Here is a 6,545-nt window from a genome sequence, read left to right as displayed (position 1 = left end):
TATTTTAGAAATTGTTGCATAAATCACATAACACCAACAACTTAAACATTGAGATTAAGATTCAAATATACATGTTTAAAACTATGTTCACATATCAATAGGTTCGTTCGCGTAGCTGTTAATTGTTCATGTTTAACCAAAACTTACAAGTTTTTGCGTTCGCGTACGCAAAAAACTTGCAAAGTAGGGGAAATTGAGAGAGCAAACTGACATTTCATTTTGAGGGGAAGCTGCTGGTTTCTGTTGGAAAAATTTTTGCCAACAGCAATTTGCCAACAGGAAAACAGCTGATCAAAAACAGCTGGTTGGCATTTACGCAAATCACAAAATTGAATTTGATGGGTTGGAAGATAAAAATTACAAAATGCGACTAATTAAACTTGTAAGAAATAAGTAATCATTTGTTTAATCAGTAAACTGTGTCAGTATAACACTTTGCGATGACTTTTCGTACGTTTTAAATTTTACACTTTTGTATGTAAACAAAAATTATATCAGCTGTTCGTCTAACTTGCAAGTTTCTGCAAATTTTCTGTTCGCGTACTATTTTGGATATTTCTCTCTTGTGAGAGAACAGATGACATTTCGCCGAAGTTGGTTGGTTTCTGCTGGAGATTTTAAATGAACGCACCTAATATTATCTCAATCAAAGCTCGTCTTTTAATCACCCGTTTACACATGCAAATCTGAGATTATTAGCCGTCAAATTTGTTGTGCTCACATCTCAAGGAAAAGTTATGTTTCTTCCCTGTGCCACCGTGTTCGCGTTTTTCTACTATAATAAGCAATATAAATATATTTTAACTTAACATTTTATTAAAAATACCTTTACAAACCTCTTTTACTTGCTAGCGTACATTTTTGTTTATTTTTACATTTGGCATTTCTCCTCTTTTTTCGCAAAAACAATCGATAAAACTAGGATGGACACCGAAAAGTTATCGGTTAAATCTGAGATTATTTTATAATTACAGATTAACAAGGGACAAATTTTATATGGCTAATCTCTTGTTATAATTACAGATTAGGGTGTTAAGCTTGAAAATGAGGATAATCTACTTATATGTGAACCTAGTATAAATGTTATTGCGCTTGATAATCTTCCAAATCAAAACCCGTTTGGCCCTACTTTGATTTAAGTTTTGTAGTTGTTATTGTTTCGTATTAATCAGGAATTTCTAAAAACTTTTTTGACGTTGTTTTGAAATTTGCCGAAATGAAATAATTTAATTAATATTTTCTAGAATATGGAAATAACACATTGTGGACCGGGGTGAGAGTTACGACTGAATGGAGGGATTGCTTCGTCAGCTAAGCGCTTGTTCACATCACAAGCACCACTATATTACACTTTTATTTAACTAAATAAGAGTAAATTCAACATGACAACACATTTTAAAGCGTTTTAATGATTAATATTACCTAAATTGTGTGCTTAAAGTGGCTGACAATAATTTTGGTTTTCATTGTTTTCTTTGCTTGGTTTACTTTTCGCTCGTTTTCCAGCGAAACAAGATGGCGTATCATCAGTGCTCATCAGTGACGACCAGTCAAGTCAGTCCTACACATTTTTAAACTACTAAATATACGTTCTACTGAAACATTAGAAAAGGGCTATTTAATAATGTAGATATATTTTTTTTAAATTAGGAAACTTATATGAACCTGAAGAATCTTTTAATTCAAAAACTTGTTTCATATAATTTTCTGGATCTAATGAAGAACCAATATGAATATCCTTATGATCGAACAATGCGTGTTCTATCCATTCGTTATCGAGATTTACAGGTTCAAAATAAGTTGAAAATATAACGACTTAATGAAAATAATTATCGATAACATTTTGAATATTTAGCAGCACATGCAGATGTGCTTAAAAGTGAACAAGTAATTTTTAGCAAAAAAAAAACCGACTTCAACTCCCATATAAAAATAATATATATATATATATATATATATCTCAAGATCCACTGATCGGATCTCAACCATATTAGTATGGGACCACCTCTGAGTCACTACCATTCGGTCCAAAGTTATGCGGTAACATACATATAAGCCGAAAAAAAAAAAAAATATTCCGACGAACTGATAACCTCCTCCTTTTTTGGAAGTCGGTTAAAAACCCAACACAAGCGGCTTGACAAACCAAGCGAAATATCCGTTTGCTTAAAGCTAGTATTTACATATGTTGTGTATGGGGGTGTTTGAAGGTTTCACAAGCTGTTTGAGGGAAATGTGAACAAAAATCAAAATTTTTTGATTCTCTGGCCGCCATGTTGACGTTTGGTCAAACCGCTTACGTTGTGCATGATAAAATCGCCTCATTCGCAACGGAATTTTCACCGAATGAGGACGCAAGAGGGAAAAATCGAAGAAAACCAAACCCTTTTACATTGTGAACTGGAAGAAAACTAAAATTCCTTGCTTGAATGAGTCATGTTTGCATGGTGTATGGCGAAATGGGAAAAGTAGGTTTGAAGAATGTTTGACAAGCCGCTTGTATGGTGTTTTCCGCCCTTTATAAAACTTCGGGTGCCAAGGCGCGAATGTGCTGACTGTTTGTTTGATGACAGGAGGTACTTCGTCTTGTCCTCGTTTACCACCAGACCCATTCGCTTTGCTTCCCTATCCAACTTGGAAAAGGCAGAACAGACTTCGCGGTTTTTGTTGCCGATGATGTCGATGTCATCGGCATAAGCCAGCAATTGCACGCTCTTGTAGTAAATTGTTCCTGAGCGGTTCAGTTCTGCAGCTCTTATTATCTTCTTCAACATCAGATTAAAGAAGTCTCATGAAAGGGAGTCGCCCTGTCTGAAACCCCGTTTTGTGGCGAACGGCTCGGGGAGGTCTTTCCCAATTCTGACGGAGCTGGTGGTATTGCTCGACGTAATTTTACACAGCCGTATTAGTTTTGAGGGGATGCCAAATTCAGACATAGCGGCGTATAGGCCACTCCTTTTAGTGCTGTCAAAAGCGGCTTTAAAGTCGACAAATAGGTGGTGAGTGTCGATCCTTTTCTCGAGGGTCTTTTTCAAGATTTGGCGTATTGTGAATACCTGGTCTATGGTGGATTTGCCAGGTCTAAAGCCACACTGATAAGACCCAATCAGTTCATTGACGGTGGGCTTCAGTCTTTCACACAATACGCTCGATAATACCTTGTAACCTATGCATAGAAGGCTGATCCCGCGGTAGTTGGCGCGAATGGCGGGGTCACCTTTCTTGTGTATTGGGCAGAGCACACTTAAATTCCAGTCGTCGGGCATGCGTTCATCTGACCATATTCTGCACAAGAGTTGATGCATGCACCTTATCAACTCCTCGCCGCCGTACTTGAATAGCTCAGCTGGCAGGCTGTCAGCTCCAGCGGCTTTGTTGTTTTTCAGTCGCGTTATTGCTATACGTACCTCGTCATAGTCAGGCGGTGGAACGTCGACTCCGTCATCATCGCCTGCGGGCTCGGGTTCTTCTTCTCTACAACCTCCCGTGCTGCTACCATTTAGTAGGGCGGAAAAGTGTTCCCTCCATAATTTAAGTACGCTCTGGACATCAGTTACTAGGTCGCCATTATTGTTCTTACAGCAGTACGCCCCGGTCTTTAAACCTTCCGTAAGTCGCCTAACTCTCTGGTAAAATTTTCGGGCATTCTTCCTGTCGGCCAGCATTTCAAGCTCTTCGCACTCACGTATTTCGGCCTCTCTCTTCTTATTGCGGCAAATACGTCTCGCTTCCCTCTTCAGAACTCTATAGCGGTCCCACATAGCGCGCGTTGCGCCCGATCGCAGCGTGGCCCTGTAGGCAGCATCTTTTTTCTCTGCAGTTTCCTTACACTCCTCATCGTACCAGTTGTTCTTTCGGGCTCGCTGAAATCCGACTACTTCTTCGGCGGCGGTACTTAATGAGCGGGAAATGTGGTTCCACTGCTCGCATATGTCGGTTTGTTAAGAGTGCTCTCTGAGAGCAGGTGTGAGAGTCGAGAAGCGAAAGCGCTGGCTGTCTGTTGTGTTTGCAGCTTTTCGACGTTAAGCTTTCCTTGCATATTTCGGCGCACATTTTTTGCTGCACAGAGGCGGGTGCGTATCTTGGCTGCAACAAGATAGTGGTCCGAGTCGATCTTTGGGCCTCGAAGTGTGCGTACGTCTAAAACACTGGAAGCGTGCCTTCCGTCTATCACCACATGATCGATTTGGTTTCTCGTTTTTCGATCCGGAGACAGCCACGTAGCTTGATGGATCTTTTTATGCTTGAACCTAGTACTGCATACTACCATGTTTCGGGCCCCGGCGAAGTCGTGCAGCCTCAATCCGTTGTCGGACGTTTCGTCGTGGAGGCTGAATTTTCCGACGGTGGTTCCAAAGATCCCTTCCTTGTCCCACCCTGGCATTGAAGTCGCCAAGCACGATTTTGATATCATGACGGGGGCAGCGCTCGTACGTGCGCTCCAAGCGCTCACAGAAGAGATCCTTGGATGCCTCATCCTTCTCATCCGTCGGGGCAAGGGCGCAGATGAGCGAGATGTTGAAGAATCTCGCTTTGATGCGGATTGTGGCTAGACGCTCGTCCACCGGGGTGAACGCGAGTACTCGGCGACGGAGTCTCTCTCCCACCACAAATCCAACTCCGAATTTGAGCCCCTTTACATGGCAGCTGTAGTAGACGTCGCAATGCCCTAGACATTGCTTGCACGCATTTCTTGGATGGCGGTGATGTCAGCTTTTGTCCTTACGAGGACATCAACCAGCCGGGCAGAGGCACCTTCCCCATTAAGGGTCCGGACATTCCAGGTGCATGCCCTCAAATCGTAGTCCTTTAGACGTTTACCGTGGTCGTCATCATAAGGGGGGGTCTCATCCGAGGCTTTGCCATGCTTCTTCACTGCAAGTGGTTTTTACGTGGCGGGTCCCAAGCCCAGCGCACAACCCATTGCTGGGACGGGAGTGGTTTCGTAACCAAATACACGTTTATATAGCGAGCCGCTTGCTCCAAGTAGACACCCGCTTGTAGCCGCACCTACTGGGGGACAGTCGCTGCAGACTTCAGTGAGCCCTTAAACCGAATAAGTCGGAGTGGCCCCACCGAAGCTCCCTCTCTTTCTTTCGTGACCCAAGGCTCCAATCGGATTTGTTACCGCATCTCGCACATGGGTTGCTCACGTTGCCAAGAGTGCGCGAACGAGGACGCAAGAGTCGGGATTGAGTATAGCCATGCAACTGTAACTGCATACCCAGCGCAACGACTATACCCTATTGCACTCCAAGTTTAATTCCACATAGCATTTTTTTAAATGGCATACATTTTTCGTCATATCAATGCCTAGTGGAAATTCAGCATAAGGTTTTTCGTTGAAAAATAAGTAGTTTATATAATTATATAGGTAAGTTTATAAAAAGGCATGGATGAGTTTCCACACTGTAGTAAGCAATACTGAAGTAGTTTCTGGATATTCACTGCGGTCTCCAGTAATCGACAAAATTCTGCTTTTACAGACAGCGTTTAAGTATAAGTTCTGCGTTATTGACTAATATAACTAGGGAGAGAGAAATCAGCTGACACGAATTTACGGCAAAAAAAATGGTGCTCTCATAAGATAGATCGAGTCAGCTGACACGTTCTAAGAATTTGCCTCCTAGATTGCGTGCGCCTGTAATTATAAAAATTATTAAATTAATTTATTTTCTTCCAGATTTGCAGAACGAGCTTTAATTTCAATAAGTGAATTCAAAAGGATGAGTTGCTGCTTTAACGGTTGTCCAAACACTATCCATCTTTGTAAAGGAACCAAAATTAAATTCTTTAATTTTCCACAATTGCCATATGTACGGAAAAAATGGATAGAGGCTTGTTGCATAAACCAAAGGGACTTGCCGAACCGCCCTTTTGTGTGCTCACTGCACTTTGTGCAAAGCGATTTAATATTCTGCAATAAAAAAATTATACTTTCTAAAAGCGCTGTGCCAATCGAGTAAATATAACCTAATTTATACATATATTATATAAATATATTAAATAATAATGATATAAATTCCTTAATAGCAAGTTTGTGCAAGACCTTCAAGTGCAGCCGAAGATGGAATATTCCTAAATTAACTAGTTGGAGTCATTACTGAAATAAAAATGCAGGGCGTAAAATTATCTTTTGACGTGGCAAGATTAAATTTTCAAGCGAATTTCTAAACGGTTAAAAAGAAAGCATTTGCATATTTTATTCTTAAGCCCAAAATGCAATAACGCAGTGGCAGTGGCAGCGGCAGTTTTTGAAATCAGCTGTTTTTTCGAAAGTGTGGTGTTCAATGAAGCGTCTCACAATACAGCAGTGGCAGCTAGCAGTACTGCTCAGTTTAGCCCAAATTCTATGTAAATTCACTGCCACTGCCGCAAACATCACAAAAACTTGGCATATTGAATTTGACTGAAGCCGTAAAGGCAACAACTAAAATATAAACAGACAAAAGGAAATGTCAAAAAAGCAGTCGCTGAAAAGCCGTATTGGCTGCATTTCTTTATTCATTCCGAACGTTTGGAATAAACTTTTTTGTTTACTTATT

At 41.0% G+C, this 6,545-nt stretch overlaps 1 long non-coding RNA gene across 1 annotated transcript in view; it reads left to right on the top strand.

The window, feature by feature from the left end:
- LOC118740315 overlaps nt 1-6,539 on the top strand; it is a 10,052-nt gene extending 3,513 nt beyond the window's left edge. Inside the window, exons 2-3 of the long non-coding RNA XR_004993117.1 lie at nt 5,684-5,962; nt 6,034-6,539. This is a non-coding gene — a long non-coding RNA (uncharacterized LOC118740315). The remainder of the gene's footprint in view (nt 1-5,683; nt 5,963-6,033) is intronic.
- Nucleotides 6,540-6,545: the final 6 nt, after the last annotated feature.

Source organism: Rhagoletis pomonella, unplaced genomic scaffold, assembly GCF_013731165.1.
Source record: "Rhagoletis pomonella isolate Grant_MI unplaced genomic scaffold, Rhpom_1.0 Rhpom_scaffold_00006, whole genome shotgun sequence".
Lineage (NCBI taxonomy): Eukaryota > Metazoa > Arthropoda > Insecta > Diptera > Tephritidae > Rhagoletis > Rhagoletis pomonella.
The sequence above is the reverse complement of the archived record's forward strand: the minus strand, read 5'-3'. Positions and strand labels throughout refer to the sequence as shown.